At 39.5% G+C, this 25,931-nt stretch overlaps 1 protein-coding gene across 3 annotated transcripts in view; it reads left to right on the top strand.

The window, feature by feature from the left end:
- The window catches only part of PPP6R2 (protein phosphatase 6 regulatory subunit 2), a 298,731-nt gene that overhangs the window by 217,783 nt on the left and 55,017 nt on the right, over window positions 1–25,931 (top strand). For 2 of the 3 annotated variants that reach the window (XM_056573055.1, XM_056573054.1), the window contains exon 26: window positions 6,958–7,317. The gene's annotated coding sequence lies outside the window, so the exon portion shown is untranslated. Of the gene's footprint in view, window positions 1–6,957; window positions 7,318–7,358; window positions 7,465–25,931 lie in introns of those variants that run through there. The other variant, XM_056573053.1, reaches the window with a different exon arrangement.

Here is a 25,931-nt window from a genome sequence, read left to right as displayed (position 1 = left end):
CTTTTTTATTTCCATAATTCTTTCAGCACTGAGACCCCTTTTTGTTAAAATGTAAATGAGGCATTCCTCAGCATGGCAAAATCCCAGTTAGCTAGCCCGTCTGCTTTTGTTTACTGACTGTGCCCACTTGAATACCCTTAGACTGCATTTGATTTACAGCCACTAGGCTTGTTCATCACCCAGAGTTGGGGAATAAGATAAGATGCCATGCTATAGAATGCCTCTGGGCATTTCATCCTTGTTTACATATGAACAAAAAGGCACAGATGGAAAGGACTATGGAGAGATAAACAAAGCATGGCTAGAATCTTGGTGAAAAGTTCTGTCTACCTGTGGGCTTATTTTTACCCCTGTTTAGCGGTTGACAGATCCGCCTTAAAGGAAAGACTATGACCCTGATTTACTAAAAATGGAGTGTAGATTTCTTTGTGGGGTTTTTTCCTGACAAGTATTTTGTCCATGGTATTTGGCACTTTTCTCTACGTTTTGCTTTTTTACACCTGCTCTGAGCTGTTAGGGACACGCCCCTTTCCCCTGCTGGTCACACCAATTTCCCCCATGGCCACTCCCCCTTTTCAGGCTTAAAATGGAGAGTTGGTGGGTTTTTAGGGGATTTTTTGGTTGCAAATTCTGGCGCATCAAGCATGCAACATATTTTGGTGCTAAACTAAAAAGAAAAAAAGTTGGGATCACATTAGTAAATGACCCCCTATGTTCCTGACTTAGAAGAGCAACAAACAGACATGTGAGGGATAGTGGATCATATAAATGAAGGAAACAATCAGCCAACAACATAGTACATCCTTAATGTCTACATATACATATCAATATTAGTGCACATGTGCTTTATGTATATATATTTTTTTTACATATCTATATTTTTTTGTCAAAAAGTATTTTATTCACTCTATCTCCATAGTATGATGTCTTGTGTGCTAGAGAAACATATAAACAAGAATAACACTTTACTAAAAATTAACTGATGAAAATCAGACATTGCTTTTGAATTGTGGTTCAACAAAATCATTTTAAAAAACAAAAAACTGAAACTGCCCTGGACAAATATGATCATACCCCTAGAAAAGATAGGAAATAATTTGACAATAGAGACATGTTAACCTAAAGTGTGTCCTGCAATTAGCATCTCTAATTGTGAGTGAGTGTCTCTAAACTTAATCAGCCAGTCTGCCTAGTTAGGGTGTATTCACACACACAGGATCCGCTGTGGATTTGACGTTTCAGAACTGCAACTGCTTATTTTAAAAAGCAATTCTAATGTATTTTTGATTGCCTTGCAAAATCCACATCTGTAAAACGAGAGCGGATCTGGTGTGTGTAAATACCCCCCTAGGGTCTATTCACGCATACAGTATACTGCGCATATTTGATGCGCAGGATTTGAAGCTGTGTTCAGTTATTTAGTTTACATAGGAATCTGCAGCAGAAAATCCTGTGCAGAATACTGTACGTGTGAATAAACCATTAGAGGGTGAAAAGTAGTCACCTCTGCTCTTTGGTATGATGGTGTGGACCACATTGAATAAGGACCACAGAAAGCCAAGGAAAGAGTTGTCTCAGAAGATTAAAAAGAAAATTCTAGACATGGTAAAGGCTATAAGACCATCTCCAAGCAGTTTGATGTTCCTTTGACTACAGTTGCACATATTATTCAGAAGTTTAAGGTTCTCATGACTATACCTAACCTCCCTGGACGTGGCCACAATAGTAAAACTGATGACAAATCAAAGTGATTTATAATCTGGTCACCAAAAAGCCCAGAACAACTTCCACATCAGTGTCACACTGCACCATCCATCGCTAATTGAATGAAAAGGGACTTAATGGAAGAAAACCAAGAAGGACGCCACTGTTAACAGCAAATTATAAGTGAGAACAGAATTTGCCAAAAATGCATATTGACAAGCTACAAAGCTTCAGGGAGAATGTCCTTTGGATAGATGATAGTTCACAGTTGCATAAATGAAGCATATGAAGAAAACAACACTGTACCACTTTAAAGCATGGAGGAGGCTTGGTTACAGTGGTATTCCAGGCAAAAACTTTTTTTTATATATCAACTGGCTCCGGAAAGTTAAACCGATTTGTAAATTACTTCTATTAAAAAATCTTAATCCTTCCAATAGTTATTAGCTTCTGAAGTTTTCTTTCTAACTGCTCAATGATGATGTCACTTCACGGGAGCTGTGCATGATGGGAGAATATCCCTTGTATGATGGGAGAGTATCCCCATAGGAGCTGGACAGCTCCCAGGACGTGAGTCATCATAAAGCAGTTAGACAGAAAACAGTAACTCAACTTCAGAAGCTAATAACTATTGGAAGGATTAAGATTTTTTTAATAGAAGTAATTTACAAATCTGTTTAACTTTCCGGAGCCAGTTGATATATAAAAAAAAAGTTTTTGCCTGGAATACCCCTTTAAGTTTTAGGGCTGCTTTGCTGCAGGGTACCATGAAATCTCAAAACTATTAAACCACAATAGTGTGTGTTCAGCAACTCCTCATTCAGAAAACTTCTTTATTCGTTAAAATGCAGACTGAAAAAAAACTGTAATATATTTTCACTCGTCGAGGCGCCAAAGTGCCATATGCAGTGTGAATTGGTTACAGCTGTTTTTCACTTTATTGTGCTTCTCCAGATTTCTTCTTCATTCTAGAATTATAGGACTGTGTTTACCAGTAGCAGAGCATCACAAAATAGTGGGACTGTTCACCATAGTGAGAGGAGTAGTGCCGACCACTTTCTTTTTGCTTTCAAAACTATGAAAGCATTCTGGCACAAAATGTGCTGTGCATTGTCCGGAAGCTTGGTCTCATTTACTGGTCATGGGTCCTCCAACAGCTAAATGGCCCAAAACACACAGCTAAAAACACCCAAAAATGGCTAATAGCAAAACATTGGACTATTCTGAAGTGACCTTCTATGAGCCATGATCTGAATCTTATTGAATATCTGTGGAAGGAGATGAAACCTGTAGTCTGGAAAAGCCACCCATCAAACCTGAGAGACCTGGAGCAGTATCTTATGAGAAGTGGGTCAACATAGCTCAAGAACAGTGCAGAAGTCACCGCTTGTTTTCAGTGACTCAAACTGTTTGGCAACAAAAGTCCTGAGTACCATCCATCATTTTTGTCCAGGCCAGTTTCATTATGTTTTTTTTCAAAATGATTCTTTTGAACCACAATTCAAATCCAATTTCTCTTTTTCATCAGTTTTTCATTATTACTTTAGTCAGTTTCAAGTTATTTTAGGGAGCATTGTGGGTATCAACAATTTTGACTATGGCTGTATGAAAGGAGAATACAAAAATAAGAAGAGACATTCTCTCTGTAAAGCTAAAATGACAGTAATGGATACAAAACATTGGGGATTCAAGCATCAGTCTTTTCTTTAATAATTTTTTTTTTTTGTGGAGTAAAAAAAAATAAATAAAAAACCCTGAATAAAAGACTGCCATAAAAATGTCATGTGTGATTCCAGCCTTCAGATTAGAGGAGCATTGTTTTACTGTTATTAATGTACCTTTATCTTACACTGATTGTGTTTCACTCTATTACCTCTTTATTCCTCCTCATGTTTCTAGCTTCTTCAATTGAATTGTGCAGAGTTACAGTCATCTTCTGAATGCTGCTGCAAACATTTTGTTGATATTGCTGTTTGGTAAATGAAGCATCAAAAAAAAAAAAAAAAAGGTGTATAGTCTACAATGCAATTTACAAAACAAACTCAGACAGAGATGCATGTACAGAACATTGTGTGTACAAGTCTTCCATGACATGCTGCAGAAGATGTAGAATAGACAAGGCTGATAAAAAGCCTAATTTAATTTGTTCAGTTATTGCAGAAATGTATAAATCTTTTTTTTATTCTTTCAGATCCAAAAATCTAATATTTCTTAAGCACCTTATTTATCTGTGTTCATTTGATGTTATGTTATTGTGCCCCTTTGGGTCAACATAGTAACTATATGAAACTAATGTTAATGCAGAAATATAAGAAACTAGAGGGGAGTTCAGTGATTTCAGGAAAGATTGGTATATATTTTTTGGGCAAGGTTATGTCTTTGAGTTGACACATCATTGTACAGTTAACCTGTGGATTTAATTTACATAGCAAGCTAAACTTTGTAGAAAGATACATTAGTTTATCTAGTACCATTCCTGAGTAAAGCTGGCCATACACAGCATCTCCCCCCTGACATTTGCTTCGGAAGGTCCACATACACATTAGATGAATGCCCATTGGTGACAAAATCTGTGACTTTGGCAAACAATGGTGTGTATAACTTCTAGGATGAAACATCTGGCTTCTGTATTGTCTTCACACATCTTTCTATGGCAATTTACATTATGGGAAGTGTAGACTTTATATTAGGCACTATACAGTGGATTTTGGTATAAAACTGCATCTCTCAGAATGACTTTCAGCAGAAAAAGTTGCAGTAAAATGAGTTCAACTAAGCTGTTGTGTGTGTCTATCAACTTGTTCTATTAGCAGCCAGAAGAATGTTATAATACTTGATTTAGGATGAAATCACACATACAGTATCTTCTGCATATTTTGCTGTTTATTTTCTGCAGCTGATTTTGCTACCCAATGACTTCAATGAGTGGCAAATCAGCTACAGAAAATATGCAGCAAAATATGCAGCATGTTCTGTATGTGTCAACATAGTTTTTAAGAGGTTATGAGCTTAATCGTTATAAAATGAAAGGTGTGTAACCTTTTTAATATGCTTTGCAGACAACCTTGTTCTTGTACCTACATTTTTTGTGTAAATTGTGTCTTTTAATCAGAATAACTTTGGCATGTTTATTATAATATTTTATTTTTTTACATCTGAAAAAACGTGCAACCAACAGAGTTGCATATTTTTCACTATGTTCAAATAGGCTGTGCAGGGTAAGTAAGAATCAATGTTCTTTTTTTCTTTAAATCACATGGATTGTATCTGATATTGCAGCTTATATGGTAGTATTATGATTCCTAACATAATTGTAAATCATTCTATTTACCAAGAATGACTCCTTAACGTCCTCTCCCCCCCCCCCCCCCCAAAAAAAAATGAAAAAAAAAACTCTAAAAGAGGCGGGCTTTGCTAGTGCTGTGAACAGGAGAGATCCTAGGCTGTGTACCTGCAATCTGTGAACCTGTCTTCCAAAGGATCCATATTTTGAAAGAAAGGTAAATCAAAGCTTCCATTTAAGGTCAAGGCTTCCTTCTTATCTCTGACTACTCATAACATTTTGGGCATCTTTCCCTTGTTCTGTTATCATCCCTAACTTGTTCAGTCCAGTGCGCTTTCATTAGCACCATATCATAACAAAGAGGAGTGAGAGCTATTTAGGGATTGGCCAGACAAGTAAGAGAAAGCAAGTCTATATTTGAGTACAGCTGGTAGACAACCAGGCTTTGGTCCTGCCCACTGGAATGTAGAGATTGAGAAATGGCTGTGCACCATAAAGGGGACTCACGGGCACAATAACAACCGTAAGAGTAACAAAATCAACCTTGTCACCACTCCACCCAGAAGGGCTTGAGAAAAGACAGCATGTTTTTTATAATTAAGTTCAGGGAGGTGGTACTGGTATAATAGAGCTCCATTCCCTGCTGAGCAACGCTTCTAGGTTCAGGGGACATGGGCCCACTCAGCTAATCAATGGGTGCAATGGTATCCCACCTCACTCACTGATTGGCTGAGCAATCCTATGATGTCACATATGTGAACGTAAAAGTGCTTTGCAGCAGGGATTGGAGCTCTGTGATACTGTGGTGGCGCAGGGGCAAGGAAGGCAGGTGTATGCATATTTTTTAGTACTACCCACCTGAAAATCTCTTGAAAGTATATGTAAACAGGTATATTTTTCTAAGCTTTTAGATTGGCACCCAGAACTAGAGACAATTTGGTGACGCTGCAATTTTCGTTTCATAGAGAACTGACTAGACTGATACAGATGTGTGTCTTCTGTTGTTACACAGTTTGTCATGATAATAATTAGATACAAGCTTGTGCCATGCAGTTAAATAGATTGCAGAGATGGCATTTGCTAGATGTATATTTTTTATTATGTTTGTTTAGCAGCTTGTGCCATATATGGTAGAATATATTGGGCTTAGAGACAATTTAAAGGGGTACTCCGCTGGAATATTTTTTTTTTTAATCTACTGGTGCCAGAAAGGTTAAAAGATTGCAGCATTCATGAACACGGAAGCTTGGAGCCACGCCCCCTCCATTCATATCTATGGGAGGGGGCGTGACTGCTAGTACATAGCCATTACACCTCTTCTCATAGACATTAATGGAGGGGGAGTGATGGCTGTGGTCATCCGGCATGGAGCGAAGTTCACTCTGTGCCATCGAATGACTGGGGTAAGATCAGATATCTTTGGATAGGGGATAAGATGTCTGTCTATGGGCCCTTCAAGATCTATAGAAGACAAGAAGACTTCTTTAAATCAAGACCAATAAAATGAATGTATTTACAAGGATTTTGTATGCAACATGTAAAATGGTTTTCAAAGTTCTCACATTTTGTTTTTATTTTGTCTACATTTAACATAATCATATACAAAAAAGAATATTATGTGATTAAGAAGTGTATTTAAAATGTATGTAAATAAAGAGTTTTAAAATGGGTGTTCAACTGGAAGAATTGTGTGGGATGTATAATTTTGGCCTAAACATGTATAAATGTACTAAATGCAAATTATCACTGCCGTCCCCTAAAACAAAGTAATATGTACATAGGTCCACTATTGTGAGAAAAGTTAACAATGTATTAATTTTACTAAAAGGTATAGTTTGTTTGTTTTTAACTAATGCCCTAACTAATATGGTTACATGTGTAAAGCCTTTTCATGGTTTAATTTCTACTTCAAAAGCTGTAAAAAAAACAAAACACCTTGGTATAACTATTATATCACCCGTTTCTCAAAGAGATCAAAGTCCCACGGTCATTTATCATCTGTCAAGGTTGGAAGGAAATCCCATGATGACCATCTTTTTAAACTTCTGAAGGTGAAAGATGTCCACAGTAATTATGATACTGACCTCCAGCAAAACAGGTTTACTGTGCGTGTGTTTTCTGTGTATGTATATGTGTATATACTTAGAAAATGATATATAGGTTTTATGTGTTCTGCCTTCTCCTTGTTAAATTTTTCCTATATATACCTCGGTGCAAACTGTTTTATATATTTGTATATACATATTATATATGATAATTCATTGTAAACATGCTGCTTGTTGTGCAAGTTTTGTTTTCCTTATAAACTATATGTTTTGTTTTGTAAATAAGCCTTGTTTCTTTATTTAACTCATGAAAAATTGTTTTTCAGGGTATTCTCACCAAATGTTGGCTTACTTCTCAGATCTGTTATTCTTTTTGGTTAAAAAGGGACTTCAGCCCCTTTGTTATTAAGCAGTACAGTAATGATGAATTAGGTAAGGTATTTCCAAATTACACTAAATAAATAGTAAATAAGCTCATGAGACACTTTATTAACAGCACAATAATGGGTTTGGAAAACCTACAAAAAATCATAATGCACCAAAATGTTGTCACATTCAAATACAACTTTATATTTATAAATGTAATTATGATAAATGTAAGTGATTACAATATTAGAGTTTAAGGATATGTTTATTGGGGAAAGCTGTACAATTGTAATTGTAACCATTAATCTGCCTCTAGACTGGGCATCTAGGCATAGGGGTTAGGGTTGGGCAGCATACGGGTTCTATATTGCACAGATTTTAAATCTTGGCCAGTATATCCTGCACACTTGTAGGTTTCAGAAACTAGTGTCCTAGTTGGTCCCAAAAATGCTCGATTGACAATAAATCTACTGACCAGTTCTACTAAATCTGTATGCCAGAGACCCTTTTCTTTGTGTAGATGAACATTACCCTGCTGCAAAATGCCAGTTGGAAGCCTTGTCATGAGAGGCAATACTGCACAAATCAATTAACTATTTGTGTCCTTCATAGCACTAATAGGGGTGACTAACTCTGGAATGTGATGGCGCCTCAGATGATCACACCAGCAGTTGGCGAAATGTATACCTCCAGAGCAAAGGCAGGATTAAAACATCACAAGGCCTCAATATTTGAACCGTACTGTCATCCCAAACAGAACCTGGATTTGTTGCTAAAGAGAATATGGTTTCAGTCTGTAGCAGTCTAGGTTTCTCGTTCCCGACACTATTGTAAATGAAGGTGCTGGTGGCTGTCTGTCAGTGGCAGGACGTGTAATAGGTGGTGTGATATCAAACTTCCTTCTGCTTAACTCCTGAAAATGGTTCGGAAGAGATGGGTGTATAATGAAGGTACCTCCTGTGTCTGGATGGTGAAGGAAACTTGAAGATTTTCCTACCCTAGGTGACGGAAAATATAGATTTTATGAAAGACAGGAGGCGAGCATTATGCAAATTCCTTCTTTACTGTAACATATAGCAGTGAAACAGTTAACAGAAAAAACATTCAGGAAACAAAAGAAAAACTTGTATGTGCACAGATACATCCAAGGGTGCTGTGCAGGTATAGCCAATCAGGTGACACCCCAGGTAATAAAGGTGCCTTACAACAGATGAACTTCCTCTTTCTTTACAATTAAAGTCATGTAAAACTGAAAACTTGTAGTCTGATCATGCTGAATAAACGAGAAAGTCCAGGTAAAATCTGGAAGTCTTGTCGAAGATCTTTGTAGGTTGGCTTCAGTTAGCGATGCATCAGAAGAAAAACTTGATAGAAGAACGAAACGAAGACCCAATAAAGGGGAAAATATATCAGATGGGACCAAATTCCTGGCTGATCAATATGCTGAAAGATAGAATATACAAAATCAGAGGGTTGGGAGACATATACAAAGAGGGAGGGATAATGCTCGCCTCCTGTCTTTCATAAAATCTATATTTTCCGTCACCTAGGGTAGGAAAATCTTCAATTTTATCTCAAGACAGGAGGCCTTCGCATTATGCAAGTTTAAAGCTACTAAACAGCATTAATCATCATAATAAGACATCAGATTAAATAATACATAGCGATATATGAGATTCAGGTCTGAAATAAAACGTTTTAAAAGTGGACTCTGAGGACCAATTTGCAGCTTTTAGTAAATCTGAAAGAGAACCTCCTGACTGTATGATTTTTGTTGAAACTGCACCTCTAGATGAATGGGCATCAAAAAGTGAAATATCTATATTTGCTAGGGACATGGATTGTCTAATCCATCTGGCTATGGTAGCTGAGGAAACTGGAAGGTGTGGCTTACAATAAGAAATTAAGAGTTGAGAAGAAGATGAATTCCTGAGGGGTTCAGTTTTAGATTCATATGTTTTAAGACATTGAACCACACATAACTTATTGTTGTGAGAAAAGGCCGGATAAAAGACCTGATGAAGGTTAGTCTTAGTTATGTCGGAACACAGAAAATAAAACTCCTTGAGGAGAATATTGTCTGCGAGACACGTCGAGAGCCTTCACATCAGAAACTCTTTTTATGGAAACAAGACAAAGCAGAGTGGCTAATTTGAAAGATAGGAATTTAAGGGACAAGGATTCATTGTCTTCCCAGGAATTAAATAAATCGAGAATAAGGTTAACATCCCAAGTAGAAGTATATTTAGGTTGTGGAGGACGTTGAAAACGAATACCTTTGAGAAGTCTACATACAATAGGATGTTTCCCTATAGGAACAGAGTCTATATGAGAATGGTAACAAGAGATAGCTGAACGATATACGTTCAGAGTGCGATACGCTTTTCCAGAATCAAAGGAGGCTAATAAATAATTTAGTATGTAGGAAATAGGTGCGTGAACGGGATCCAGGTCCCGTTGATTTCACCAATCAGTCCAAAGCTTCCAGGCTGATCTGTAAGCAACTCTGGTGCCTGGAGCCCAAGCCTCTGCGAGGATATTCTTAGTTGACTGCGAAAATTCTGAGGTAAGATGGTCTGCCCCGAAATTAACCAGGCCACTTGATGAAGTTGGTTGGATAAGATTAATGGATGAGGGTTCCCCAGAGCATCCGATAGTAGATAATGCTGGTGTGGAAGGATCCTTGGTATGTCTATGGTCATTTCCAGAACATGAGGGAACCAAGATTGGGAAGTCCACCATGGGGTTATTAAGACTATGGTTGCCTTCTGTAAAGACACTTGAAGGAGAACTCTGGGGATGAGAGAAAAGGGGGGAAAAGCGTATAGAATCCCTGATGGCCATATCTGGAGTAGGGCATCTACTCCCAGGGCTTCCGGGTCTGAACGCCAACTGAAGAACAGTGGTAGTTGGTGAATGAGTCTGGATGCGAATAAGTCTAGATGGAGAGGACCCCAGAGAAGGTTTATCTGTTGCAAAATGTAAGAATCTAATTTCCAATCGCTGGAATCCTTGAGATATCTGGAATTCCAATCCGCTACTGTATTGGATAATCCAGGCAGATATTCTGCTTTCAATATGATGTTTCTGTCGAAGCAGAATTGCCACAAATCTTTTGCAATATTTGCAAGAATCTCTGATTTCGTTCCTCCAAGACGATTTATGTATTGGACAGCTGAAATATTGTCCATACGGAGGAGAATGCAACAATTCGAGGAATCTCCTGCAAAACTCCTGAGCGCAAAGAAACCCGCCAGAAGTTCCAAGCAATTGATGTGTAGAAGGGATTCTGAAGGGGACCATTTGCCCCCTGTGGAACTGGGGCAGCGACGGGCTCCCCAACCAAGAAGACTCGAGTCTGATTCCAGGATAATGTCCGGATTGGAATGAAAGATTGTCTTGCCATTCCATTCTTGAATGTGATGAAGCCACCAAAGAAGCTCCTCCCTGGCTTCTAAAGATAGTGGAACTTTGTCTGAATAGTGTAGACCCTCTTTCAAGTGTCTGATTTTCAGACGTTGTAAGGCTCTGTAATGTAGAGGGGCTGGAAATATGGCTTGAATAGAGGCTGATAGTAGGCCTACTATTCGAGCAATTGATCGAAGAGATATGAGACTCTTGTTGAGTAAGGATCGTATCTCTTTCCTGATAGTCTTCATCTTTTTGGAAGGGAGACTCAAAAGAGTTGTATGTTTATTGACCAGGAAACCAAGGAATTCTAGTTCCTTGGTGGGAGAAAGGATGGATTTCTTGTAATTTATCAGGAAACCTAAATCTGTAAGGAGAGAAATGGTTTAATCTCTGTGGATTAAAAGTAGGGATTGAGATTTTGCCATAATGAGGATATCGTCTAGATAAATTATCAGACGGACTCCTCTGGCACGTAGAAGTGCTACCACTGGTTTCATCAATTTGGTGAAGCACCATGGAGCTGATGATAGGCCGAATGGGAGGCAATTGAATTGCCATTTTGTGTTGTTCCATATGAACTGGAGGAAGGGTTGTGAAAAAGGATGGATAGGGACTGTCAGGTATGCATCTTTCAGGTCTATCTTTATAAGCCAGTCTTCTGGCAATAAGAGGTCCCTCAAAAGATGGATGCTTTCCATCTTGAAATGTTGATACCTGACGAAATTGTTCAATGACCTTAGGTTTATCACTGGTCTGTGGCCACCGTCCTTCTTCTTTACTAAGAAGAGGTTGCTGATGAATCCTGCAGATTTTAAAGGGACTTGAGAGATTGCATTTTTGGCCCATAATTCTGCTATTTCTTTGTCTACTAGAACAGAATCCTCTTTTGAGAATTGGATTGGATGAAGCAGATGATCTTGATAAGGGGAGGAAAGAAATTCTATCAAGAAACCGTTCACAGTGTTCAGAATCCAGTGGTCGGACGAAACCTTCCCCCAATTTTGGGAAAAATGACGTCCGCCCACTGGAGGCTGGAAAGAAAATGTCGGATCTAGAGCGTGGGAAACCTCTTTGGCCTCTGGCTCTCCAAGGACGGCCTCGGTAAGGGAAGAAGGGGCTGGGTTGAGCCACTGGTGCTGTGAAAGTAGGTCTTTCTTGTATGAAGGATCCTCTAGATTGGGGTCTATAATGGGTGTTTCGGCCGGAGAAACGACCCCTACTTTTCCAGGCCCTAGTGAAAACCTTATTGGCGAACACCTTCTTTATGGAGGATTGCGCCTTATCTAGACCCGTAAATAAACCTACATATTTTGAGATTTCTTTTATATTTTGGTCTCCAAAGAGGAGTCCCTCGGTAGGATTAGCGGGTTCAGTGTTGGCCAAATGGGCTAATTGAGGATCTAATTTCATTAAAACAGTCCTCCTTCTTTCCGAACTGAGGGACTGGTTGGCATTACCTAAAAGGCACATAAGTCTTTGTGCCCAACCCCTGACAGTGAGGGTATCCATGGGTTTGCCTGAGACATAAGCTTCTTCTGAGATTTGTAAAATTTTTGCAACAGGACCTAAGAGGTTTAACACTTTGTCCTGACACAGCTTGAAGCTGCGGTCGACACCTTTCTTGGGGTTTTTGCCTGTTTTAAGAAGGTATCTTACTAATATAGTGTCGAGTTCTGGGGTTTGGGCCGCATTTAGAGAAATTGTCGGTCTGGGGCATTCAGCTTTTAGTTTACTTCTGGCCCTGTTGTCTAGGGATTTATTGAGCCAAAAACCAATAACTTGTTCTAATTGGGTATTAGGTGACCACTCCCCTGAACGTGGGTGTACTATTTGAGAGGGGTTAAAGAAAGGGACACCTAGTTCGTCAAGAATGTCTGATCCCTAAGTAGAAGGGTCATTAATATCTATTTTTTCACCCTCAGTATTTTGTATATTAAAAGAGGGGTCATTATATTCCGAATTATCGGATTTATCATCATCATCATAATAGTCATCACCGTCTTCATTATCATTATCATTGTCATTGTTATCATATTCTGATACCTCGTTATATATTTTTTGTTGTTGAGAGGTTTTCTTAACCCGAATATCTATTTGCTCCTCTCGGGTAGAGGATCTGGTATGCATTGAATAAGCATAGTTATCATGGCTGCTATGAGCAAGCAAAATATCATCATAAGACTGACCTTCAAAATTAGAAAAGGGTTTTTACTTTTATCATGAGGAAGGTCGTCCGTATTCAAATGTCTCTTTTTTGAGAGTCTCTTACTGGCAGACTGGTGGGACTTTTGAGCGACCATTTGAGCTACTGTCATAGCCATAGATTTAGACATGGACTCATGCATAGTGACCATAGCGCTATTCATGGCTGACTGGACTGACCTAGCTACTGACTGGTCGACAATTTTTTGAATGTGGTCCTCAGACAAGGAGGAATTTTGTGCTTGGTCAGAAGACATTTTACTGTATAACTAAATATATATATATATATATATATATATATATATAGCGGAAGGGAAAATATTACTTTATATTTCAACTAAATTAATAATATGTAGATATAAAATATTAAGGGATATTGTAAGTAACTATGAATAGGAATTATTAATGTGTAGCAAGGAAAATAAGTAGTCCTAAAAAGGACTTACTGAGTATACTAAGAAAGCAGGGAACGTTGACAGGGCTGAGGTAACGCTGCTAACAGGGCTGTGAGAGACTGCAGACTGTGAGAGTGGGGGGCAGGAACTGCCAGCTGATGACCAACTGGCTTATTCTCCTGATAACATGTAAGGGGGGAAGGGAGACAGGGGAGCTCCCGTGCTTCCTAAGACTAGATTACAGCAAGCACAGTAGCCGCCCGAGAAAAAACAACAAACAGGGACAGGAATGTGTGAGTGAATGAACGGGAGGCAGCTGACATTCCTCCACAGAGACAGCAGGGACCAGAGGGGATGCTGCGAGCTATGTAGGTAATGTATACAACACGTGTACAATAGGCTGGTCGGAGGAAAGTTCAGGGTATAAGAGCTTATATGTAAGTAACAATTAAGCTAAACCTATATATATATTTATATATACATATATATATATATATATATATATATATATATATACTGCTGACTACACCATAAGAATAAAATACAATGGATGAAATACAGAGTATACTTATCTTTTAGGGAGTAGTAAAGAAAGAGGAAGTTCATCTGTTGTAAGGCACCTGGGGTTATTACCTGGGGTGTCACCTGATTGGCTATACCTGCACAGCACCCTTGGATGTATCTGTGCACATACAAGTTTTTTTTTTGTTTCCTGAATGTTTTTTCTGTTAACTGTTTCACTGCTATATGTTTTCAGTAAAGAAGGAATTTGCATAATGCGAAGGCCTCCTGTCTTGAGATAAAATTGTTGGATAATTAAATGATTCTCCTTACTGGTGATCTATATGGGTTGTTTGGAGCCTGTTTGCTGTTTTTGCCTGCCCTCACTTAACCACTGTTCCCAACACAGCTTTAACAGCTTAGAACAGCCTAGATTGTGGGCAATTTGTCAAAACAGCCATCTAATGACACGAATCCTCCCAATGTATGTCTACTGTGCAAAATGTCTTTGAGTGTGTTATAGAGGTATGTCTAGCAGCCAACAATCTCTCTCTCTAAGAGGCACACTACCCGAAAGTAACCTCTTGCCCATGGTATCCCTTTACCAATGAGAGAGGAGGACACATGCCCCCCTGGAGGGATGAGAAGATGAACAGTTGCTTATCTGATCACAGCCCATGCCTAATGTGGACAGTTCCCAACTTCATGATTTCTAACAGTTACTGGCACCTTGTTTGTGAATGCATGCCTTTTCAAATACTATTTGTAATTAAAACTCAGATCCAACACAGGCTTACACACAAGCACACTTTAAAAATAATAGATCAAGGAGTGCATAGTTTGTATTTTACATATGTCTACTGAAGCCTGTGTATAAATGTAAAAAAAAACTGAAGCAGTCCGGATGCAACATTGGCACTTTGTTTAAAATTTTTAAGGAACAGGAAACAGCCAGTTTTTAAAAGAAATGTAACTAAATAAAGTTATGTTTAAAACTGCTGTTATGAAACATTGCATTAAACTGTTTACAAAATGCATGTAGCTGTTGCAACTAAATCATTTGATTGGGTGGAACCCTTATGCCATAAAAACACTCTTCTAGCAACTGTAAGCAGTTTATACATACCACATAAGCTATCACTGGTTTGTGTATTTATGAATACACCAAAACTGCAAGTACTGAGGTATGATCACGTTAGTGTCTAATGTGTGACACCACTTTTCATCACTGTTGTGCCCCAAGCATTGCTTTTCTTGGATCTTTTAATAACTTAATGTCTTTAGCTCTAGAGATTTAGACATTTATTTTTAGCTGAGTGTATTTTTTTAAATTCAGTTTTAAGCCAGAATGCTCCTGGCTAGAAAAGTTATTCCCTAAATATGCTGTGTATTTATGTTACCAATTTCTCTTGTAGTGAAATGGCAAGTGAAAGATTTTTATTAAAGGAGATCTGTAGTGCAATATAACATCCCCTATCCGAAGGCTAGGGGATAAGTTATAGATCACGGGGGGTCTGAGCACTGGGGGCCCTGGGATCTCCTGGACGGGGCCACGGCAGTATGCTGGAAAGGGGGCGTTCTGTCCCCGCATGACGTGCTGGCCGACACGCCTCCTCCATGTACCCCATAGAGATACATGGATAGGATAGGGGATAAGTTATGTTGCGCTGGAGTACTCCTTTAAAGGGGTTATCCAGCAATATAAAAACAGAGGTAATTTCTTCAAAAACCTGCACCAAGTTCATCTGCAGATTGGGTATGGTTTTGTAGCTTAAAGCCTACCCGTCAGACCCAACAAAAAAAATTAGTTTTTTAATATATCACTCAGTACCTAATCCTGAACATGTACATCAAATTTTTATGTGTCTAGCACCTTTTATTTATTTTTTTTATTACACTTTTAATTTGGCTCACTAATCTGAATTCCTCTCAAAGAGAGGGGGCGTGGCCTCACTGTGCAGGTCTCCGCCTCCTTCCTCAGTATGCTGTCTGCTCACATCTCTCCTAGAATTAGCAAAACTACAACTCCCAGCTTGTCCTCACTGAGCGGGACAGAAGCTGACAGTGGGAGGATTTTTCCTCCAGCTGTGAGCCCTGTGCTCATAGCTGTCAATGAAGGAAGTGTGTCCATGACATGGTGATGATTAGTGTTGCTCGCGAATATTCGCAATTCGAATATTATTCGCGAATATCACATATTCGCGAATTCGCGAATATAGCGCTATATATTCGTAATTACGAATATTCGTTTTTTTTTGTTTTTGTTTTTTTTCTTCACAGTACACATCACAGTGATCACCCCTCTATGCTTCCAGCTTGTGTGGTGTAAAGAAGGCTGTAATACTACTGTGTGAGACTGGCGTGCAAAAATTCGCATATACGAAAATTAGCATATGCGAATTGTCGCATATGCGAATTTTCGCGTATGTTAATTTTGTATGTGCAAATTTTCACATGTGTTAATTTTCGCATACGCAAATGTTCGCATATGCGAAAATAAAACGAGCATATAACGAATATGCGAATATTCGCGAATATATGACGAATATTCGTCCATATATTCGCGAATATTCGCGAATTCGAATATGGCCTATGCCGCTCAACACTAGTGATGATGCATGGACACATCAGGACTAGTATGTGTCCAAGCAGGCGGGGGCAGTTATTTAACTGTCCTTTTCAGAATGGAATACTGAAAATGTTCTAATGAAAGTAATTGCAAAACCTACCGGTTTTGCATGCTTTACAACATATCAAAAGTTTTTGTATCTGACAGTGCCCATTTAATTCCATTGAAGTGGAGTGGTAATACCATGTGGTACTGTTTTTGGAGGAAATTAGCTTTTCTATTCTAGTTTTTATATCACGAAATACCCAAAATATCTTTGTATTTTGTGTGAAGTAATACAAACTTGCTGGCTTCCTTTCTCCAATGTCTCTAATTTGTCAAGCCATCTGCAGAAGTACACTATATGGACAAATGTATTTGGACACAACTCTCAGTTCAGTCACTTTGAGTGGTGTAAAGCATGTTGCCCCTGAAAATTCAACATTCACAGTGTTGACCCTGCAATTCGCTCTAGCATTCTAGGCCAAATTCTGAGCAATCCATTGTTACCCAATTTTTAAGAATTGACCAATGTTGCAATAAGTTAGAGCTCTGAGGAGTTTCCTTGCTATGGACTCAATATTTCTATGTTCTGTTTAAAGAGCCACTCAGTTATCACCTTTGCCTTGTGATATTATGTTCCATCATGCTGGAAAATGATTGTTCATCACAAAATTGTGATATTATGTTCCATCATGCTGGAAAATGATTGTTCATCACAAAATTGTTCCTGGTTAGTTGGGAGAAGTTGCTATTGGAGGATGTTTAGATACTATTCATTGTTCTTAGGCAAAATTGTGAGTGAGCCCACATATGAAAGGTCTCCAGATGCTTTACTGTTGGCATGACACAATTCATTGTAGTGCTCACCTCTTTTTCTTCATACATTCATTATTTCTGATGTCCCTTCAAAAGGGGGCTTCATGAATGAAAATAACTTTGCCCCAGTCCTTTTGTAGTCCAATCCCTATACTCCCTGCAGAATATTAGTCTGTTTTGGTGTTTTTCTTAGAAGTGGCTTCTTAGCTTCCCTTTTGGATACCAGGTCAGCCTCCAAAAGCCTTTGCCTCTCGGTTTTTGCAGATGCACAGACACATGCATGCTGCCTTTCCTGATCAATCCCTGCACTGGTGTTAAAACATTTCAATAGCCGAGTCCTCTTTTCAGGAAATGGTTCTGACACTTGATTGACTGTTTAGGGCAACCTCAAGCATAATAGGAGAAAATCCCCCCCCCCCCCCGAAACTTGTAACCCCATCTCTTCTGAGTATGGAAATACCCCATGTGTGGACGTCAAGTGCTCTGCTGGCGCACTACAATGCTCAGAAGTGAAGGAGTCACATTTGGCTTTTGGAAACCAAATTTTGCTGAAATGGTTTTTGGGGGGCATGTCGCATTTAGGAAGCCCCTATGCTGCCAGATCAGCAACAAAAAAAAACACATGGCATACTATTTTGGAAACTACACCACTCAAGGTACGTAACAGGGGGTACAGTGAGCCTTAACACCTCACAGGTGTTTGACGACTTTTTGTTAAAGTTGGATGTGTAAATGAAAAAAAAAAATAATAATTCACTAAAATGCTGGTTTTTCCAAAATTTTACATTTTTACAAGGGACAATAGGAGAAAATGACCCCCAAAATTTGTAAGCCCATTTCTTCTGAGTATGGAAATACCCCATGTGTGGATGTCAAGTGCTCTGCTGGCACACTACAATGCTCAGAAGAGGAGGCGCGCCATTGAGCTTTTGGAAAGAAAATTTTGGAATGGAAGTCAGGGGCCATGTCCGTTTACAAAGCCCCCGTGGTGCCAGAACAGTGGACCCCCCCCCCCCCCCACATGTGACCCCATTTTGGAAATTACACCCCTAACTACTTTGGAACAGTGGGCTGTGCAAATGAAAAATTACATTTTTCATTTTCACGGACCACTGTTCCAAAAATCTGTCAGACACCTGTGGGTGCTCACTGCACCCCTTATTACATTACGTGAGGGGTGTAGTTTCCAAAATGGGGTCACTTGTGGGGTGGGGGGTCCATTGTTCTGGCACTATGGGGGCTTTGTAAACACACGTGGCCTTCAATTTCGGACAAATTTTCTCTTCAAAAGCCCAATGGCGCTCCTCCTCTTCTGAGCATTGTAGTTTGCCCTCAGAGCACTTTACATCCACATATGGGGTATGTTCTTACTCAGAAGAAATGGGGTTACAAATTCTCATTAAACACCTGTGGGGTGTTAAGGCTCACTAAACCCCTTGGTACGTTCCATGAGGGGTGTAATTTCCAAAATGGGGTCACATGTGGGTATTTCTTTTTTTGCGTTTATGTCAGAACTGCTGTAAAATCAGCCACCCCTGTGCAAATCACCAATTTAGGCCTCAAATGTACATAGTGCACTCTCACTCCTGAGCTTTGTTGTGCACCCGCAGAGCATTTTACACCCACATATGGGATATTTCCGTACTCAGGAGAAATTGCGTTACAAATTTTGGGGGTATTTTTTTCCTTTTACCTCTTGTGAAAATAAAGAGTATGGGGCAACACCAGCATGTTAGTGTAATTTTTTTTATTTTTTTACACTAACAGGCTGGTGTAGCCCCCAACTTTTCCTTTTCATAAGGGGTAAAAGGAGAAAAAGCCCCCCAAAATTTGTTGTGCAATTTCTCCCGAGTACGGAAATACGACAGGGCTCCGAAGTGAGAGAGCGCCATGCGCATTAGAGGACTAAATTAGGGATTGCATAGGGGTGGACATAGGGGTATTCTACGCCAGTGATTCCCGAACAGGGTGCCTCCAGCTGTTGCTAAACTCCCAGCATGCCTGGACAGTCAGTGGCTGTCCGGAAATGCTGGGAGTTGTTGTTTTGCAAAAGCTGGAGGCTCGGTTTTGGAAACACTGCCATACAATACGTTTTTCATTTTTATTGGGGGGGGGGCAGTGTAAGGGGGTGTATATGTAGTGTTTTACCCTTTATTATGTGGTAGTGTAGTGTTTTTAGGGTACATTTGCACTGGCGGAGGTTTACAGTGAGTTTCCCACTAGGAGCTTGTGCTGCGGCGAAAAATTTGCCGCAGCTCAAACTTCAAGCAGGAAACTTACTGTAAACTCACTCGTGTGAATGTACCCTGTACATTCACATGGGGGGGGGGGGGGGCAAACCTCCAGCTGTTTCAAAACTACAACTCCCAGCATGTACTGACAGACCGTGCATGCTGGGAGTTGTACTTTTGCAATAGCTGGAGGCACACTGGTTGGAAAACCTTCAGTTAGGTTCTGTATTTTCCAAACAGTGTGTCTCCAGCTGTAGCAAAATTACAACTCCCAGCATGTACTGATCACCGAAGGGCATGCTGGGAGATGTAGTTATGCAACAGCTGGAGGTACGCAACTACAACTCCCAGCATACCGAGACAGCTGCTTGCTGTTTGGGCATGCTGGGATTTGCAGTTTTGCAACATCTGGAGGGCTACAGTTTAGAGACCACTGCACAGTGATCTCCAAACTGTGGCCCTCCAGCAGCTCTCTGCTGACATAACAAGCACAGTGCTCTCTGCTGACATCTCTGTCCATTTTAAGAACTGTCCAGAGTAGGAGAAAATCCAGTTCCTAAAATGGATCCATGAATCCAAAAAGAAAAGAATTTCCTCTGTAGTATTCAGAAGCTAATAAGTACTGGAAGGATTAAGATTTTTTTAATATCAGTAATTTACAAATCTGGTTAACTTTCTGGCACCAGTTGATTAAAAAAAAAAGTTTTCCACCGGAGTACCCCTTTAAACTAATATGCTCCTCCCCCGACCATGTGCTTTCTTTGTCCCAATGTGGCAGACGATCATTTGAAACTGAAGCAGGAAGTACAGGCTAAATTTATAGGGCCTAAATATGTTTGCAACCCAGAAACAATGATTAAGTTTTGTACAACTGTTAAATAATTGTACCAGGTATTTTGGCAGAAATGTCTTGTACCAGCAATCACTCGGTAACCAGCCCAGTTAGTAATGTTTTAACCCCTTTACCCCTTAGCCTGTTTTGACCTTAATGACGAATGCAAATTTTCAAAATCTGACAGGTGTCCACTTATTTGGTAATAACTTTGGAACACTTTCACTTATAAAAGCAATTCTGAGATTGTTTTTTTGTGACCTATTGTACTTTACATTAGTGATAAATTTTAATTGATATATTTAGCGTTTTTTGTAAAAAAAAACTAAAAATTAAATTTGCGGGGAAAAAAAAAATTAGCATTTTTCGAGATTTTTCATTTTCTGCTCGTACGATAAATAGTTGTACCGCATCTAATTAATGATTAATTCACATCTACAATATGTCTACTTTATGTTCCCATCATTTCATAAACATTCTTTTACTTTTTTAAGAATGTTAGAGGGTTTATAAATTTAGCAGCAATTTTCCGGATTTTCAAGAAAATTTCTAAATCTGATTTTTCAGGGACCAGTTCAGTTCTGAAGTGGAATTGAGGGGCCTGTATGTTAGATACCCCCATACATCACCCCATTTTATAATCTAAACCCCTTAAAGTCATCAGTATGACATCAAGGAAGTTTATTAACCCTTAAGGCGTTTCACAGAAATGAAAGCAAAGTGGAGGCGGAATATTAAAATGTCATTTTTTTTATCCATTTAATCCATTTTTTCTGTAACACAGTAGATGTTTACAAAGAAATACAACTCAAGATTTATTCCCCGAATTCTGACGTATGTAGAAATATCCCATATGTGGCCTTTGTGTGTTACATGTTTCTCACACAGGCCACAGACATGAAGGAGTGCTGTGAGGATTTGGGGGCCTGCTTTTAATTTAGGATATTGTCCTGGCATCATATAAAGTTGCAAAGGCCATGGGGTGCAAAAACATTTTAGGGAGACAGGTTGATGCTTTCATTGGTACCATTCTGGGGTACATGTGACAATCTGATCATTTTTTATTTTATTTTTTATGAGGTGGTAAACTTTGCAGAGCGCCGATCGGTGACAGAGGGAGCATGTACATGTATGTGGTGATAAGTCATTCCTAATCACCACGTACATGTACCTGATTTTGTGTAAACGGGTTAATAAAACATTAATTAGCTAAACCAAATAAAACATACATACAAGCATTAATACAATAGTACATACTCTATGGGGGAGATTTTTCAAACTGTTTAGACCAGTTTAGATGGTCTATACTTGTCTCTAAGAAAGTCTGTCTTTTTAGTTGAGACTTTTATGAGACTTTTGCTTTAGAGTCCTTCTCCACAGAAATAGTATAGCGATCTACAATAGAGGATAAAATGCAGTGGTCAGGAATTTATCAACTGAGACTTTTATTGGAAAGTCTCAAAAAAGTCTCATCAACGGAAAATACGCTGAAATGTCAGACCTGGTGAAAATCCAATTTAAATAGTTAGTGGGAAGCCTTTTATCAATTTTTTGGGATGTACCATGTGACACAGTGCAGTTTACATTTCAAATTACACTTTTGCTTGAATCTGAAGGGTAATCTAATAATATATAAAATTCTAAAATAATACAGTTTAATCCCAATCCCAATTTTTTTTATTTTTTGATAATTTTTGTTATCCTTGTAGATGTTTGATGCAAATATTATTATTATTTTTTTATATTTTAGTGCTCCAATTTCACTTTTGCAGCTGATTCGAAGAAAGCATATATATTTACGCCATGCGCATGGTGCAATTTAGTCTTTCACACCTGTGAAAAATTGAAAAAGCAATCTTATTGTTGCTCGGGTTACTGCACCACCCCTCCTCTACAAGTGTTGTCATCAATCTCCCCCTTTTCAATTCCACGACACTATGCTGCTGAATAATTACTGTGACTTAGGCTATGTTCTCCAGACAGAATGTCCACACGGAAAATCTCTAAGCGCACATTCTGTACAGTGCGTGCGCTGGCAGAATATTCTAGCGCTTGGACCGCACAGGAATGCTCTGTTTCATAGACGGACAAAGGAATTTCCATTTAGGAAAGATCTGGCATGGAAATTCCACCGTGTTCACTGAGCAGCAGAGTCACATTGAATTAAACGTGACTCTGCTGCAGCGGAATCTCCGTCCCAATTTCCTATCCGGAATTCAGAATTGAATTTCCATCGTGTGAACCGAGCCTATGATTCTTGCCTATTACCACATGGATAACCCTCCTTTTGAACTTAGACTAACAGAGTTGAGGGCTAACTTAAAAAAATTATAAACATTAAAGAATAGATAGAGAAATACTTTAAGAAAAACGTGGTTTGGAGAGGTTACATTTATTGTACAAATATCAGAACCTAAGAATGAAGGCTAGTGGAAACAGCCAGCACCTCACAAAAGACATACGAGATGTTTGCTTTTGAGTATACTTTCTGTGTGGCGGGAAGTCCGTAATAATAAACAACTGTACTACGTGCGACTTTTAAGAGACTTTTCTCATCCATTTGTCTCAGGCTCTGAGACTTTTATGGGACTTTTCTCATCTGAAGTTCTGTGTAGAATAGACAATAATGTCCCTTCGCAAGATTTACTAAATGCTGTTCGACGTTTGATAAATTGCACGGACAATAGACCCATTCTCAGAGACTTTTCCCATCTAAAGTACTGCAGAGAATAGATAATGATAATAAATCTTCCCCCATGTTTAGCAAACTTGCATGAATCTACACGAGTGATACATAAATATTTAGTGAATAAATGATACAAGCAATATACTTATCCATCCCACACTATGGTGATGAGGAGCAGGAGGAAGTTTCAGGAAGTTCCAAGAGACTGTTGATCAAGTTTTCACTAAACTACTACTAATGCCCCACCCAGAGGCTTAGGCGCCACCTACTCTCCTCACATAAAGCTGAAAAACAAGTTCTTTGGCCATGCCTACTGTAGGAGCTACCTAGAGTGCGGGGACAGGGAAATGTATACTGAATGGTTTATTAGGATGTTTCTTTGCTGGTCATTGGGGATGTTATAGGAAGCATTTTAGTGATTTTTGCCCTGTGGATTATTAGGCCTACTCTCTGGGTTACAAGTTCTTGACCCTCACCATGTCTACCAAGCAGGTGAGATCCCATCTGAGAACCACATTTATAACCTATTCCTTTAAACTGGTTGTTTGTTTGGCCTCAACTTATACGTATCCTTGAGTCTTTGAATGAGTGGCCTTTATCAGGGAAACCCAAAAGATGACCAGCTCGATTAAGCAGTTATTGATAAAGAGGCCAGCAATAGTGGTTCAAGTCTCAATAGCTTTCTGCTTTTAAGAAGCCCTTCTCAGGGGCTCCATCTTATGATGTTAGTAGTTCTGTACCTAAGGTTGAAGCCAGCTCAACTCTCATTGGTCTAGCTCAAGCTACAATAGACGGTTGGTATTGGTTATTGATTCTGAGGGACCACTCCGTCAAACTGAGGTTCCTCCGAATGTTTGCTTTTGCAATCTTTGAAGACCTCAGATTCTCAAGCTATTGAATGAGTTCCATCTTGGATAAAGTCTAGAATGGGTAACAAATGTCAATAGCTTCTTGTCATTGAATTCACTTTTCTAAATAATTTCTTGGCCAAAAAAAGATTCAAGATTGGGTCCATCAGGTCAGTGATTTCAGACCTTCAGAAAGATTTGCTGGCCACCATCGACCTGTGTGTATTGGCACATTCTAAGTGCTACAGTGGTAGTTGTTTTGGCAGCTCACCTCAGACTTAATGAAGACATTGTTTCATACTTCAATGACTGGCTAGTTAAAGTGTCTTCCAGGGAATAACTAATTTAGCCCATATCCAGGGCTAGAGGATCATGGCTTCATCATTAACAATGAAAAATCTCATCTGTTTCCTTCCATGATGCGCAAGTTTCTGGGCTTTATATTAAACTCTCCATCCATGATGTTGTTTCTATCGGAAGAGAGATGTCAGAAGTAAGGGCTCTCCTGTCCTGCCAGAGAGTGACAGTCCAGTTGAGGGCTCGTTCACACTAACGTCTGTCCCTGTTAATTCATGCCGTTCTCAAATCCATTCAAGCCTTTTGCAAACGGCTGTAAATTAATCCCATTGGGATTTTTTTTACATTCCTTTGCAAGCCATTGGCACTTGTTTGGTTCCTAATCCTTAATTTTTGATGGCAAAAAGATGTTGCATGCAGTATTTTTTTCCCATCAAAAACAACGGAATAGAAACTGATATTATAAATTTAACATTGAAGTCTATGGCAAACGGATGAGCCTTTAATGTCATCTGTTTGAACCCAGTTTTAAATATCCTTTTTTGAACCATTATTACTTCTGAGCATGCTCAGAAGAGATTAAATCAGCTGACTCCTGCAGTGCTGTGGGACTACTACTACTCCCATCATGGAACAGACTTGTTTCCAAGATTGGAGTAGTAGTTCCCCTGGCTGCGGGAGTCTGCAGGTGGCTGGGAGGCTACTTTAGTTCTTGTATTACTACCCCCATCATGGAACAGAGCCTGTTCCATGTTGGGGGTAGTAGTACAGGGTCTGAGGGATTGATGGCACCGGGTTTCAGTTCTGAGACCCAATGCGATCAGAAGTAATTAACCAGGGGAGCGTACTCCGCTCCCCTGCAATGTATATAGTGTCTTTACTTTCATTTTCAAATACCCTGCCAGGAGCCCTAAATGGCCAGCACCAAGTGTCCATTTAGGGCTCCTGGTGGGGTTTTTAAACTTGTACCGTGCACATTTACAATTCATTCCCCCCAACCCCTCCGCATCTTCTAGTGCAATTAGAACACAGTGGGACATGTCAGTCCATTCCTTGCTGCTCATTTCTGTACCCGACAGAGATGAACAGCGGGGAATAGACTGAAATGTTCCGGCTGTGCGCTCTGATTGCGCAAGAAGATGAGGAGCGGGAATAGTCGGTTACTGGCAACTGGGAATGGAGGGCAGTAACAGCACATAGCTGTTCATCTCTGTCGGGTATGGAAATGAGCAGCGAGGAATGGACTGACATGTCCCCACTGTGCGCTCTAATTGCACTAGAAGATGCAGAGGGGTTGGGGGGAATGAATTGTAAATATGCACTGTACAAGTTTAAAAACCCCACCAGGAGCCCTAAATGGACACTTGGTGCTGGCCATTTAGGGCTCCCGGCAGGTTATTTGAAAATGAAAGTAAAGACACTATATACATCGCAGGGGAGCGGAGCACACTCCCCTGGTTAATAACTTCTGATCGCATTGGGTCTCAGAAGTGAAACCCGATACGATCAATCCCTCAGCCCCTGTACTACCACCCCCAACATGGAACAGACTGTACCATGATGGGGGTAGTAGTACAAGCTCTAATCTAACCTCCCCAGCCGCATGCAGACTCCCACAGCAAGGGAACTACTACTCCCATTATGGAAACAAGTCTGTTCCATGATGGGAGTAGTAGTAGTCCCGGCTGCAGGAGTCTGTAGGT

Source organism: Hyla sarda, chromosome 4, assembly GCF_029499605.1.
Source record: "Hyla sarda isolate aHylSar1 chromosome 4, aHylSar1.hap1, whole genome shotgun sequence".
NCBI lineage: Eukaryota > Metazoa > Chordata > Amphibia > Anura > Hylidae > Hyla > Hyla sarda.
This window is presented reverse-complemented; position numbering and strand designations above follow the sequence as displayed.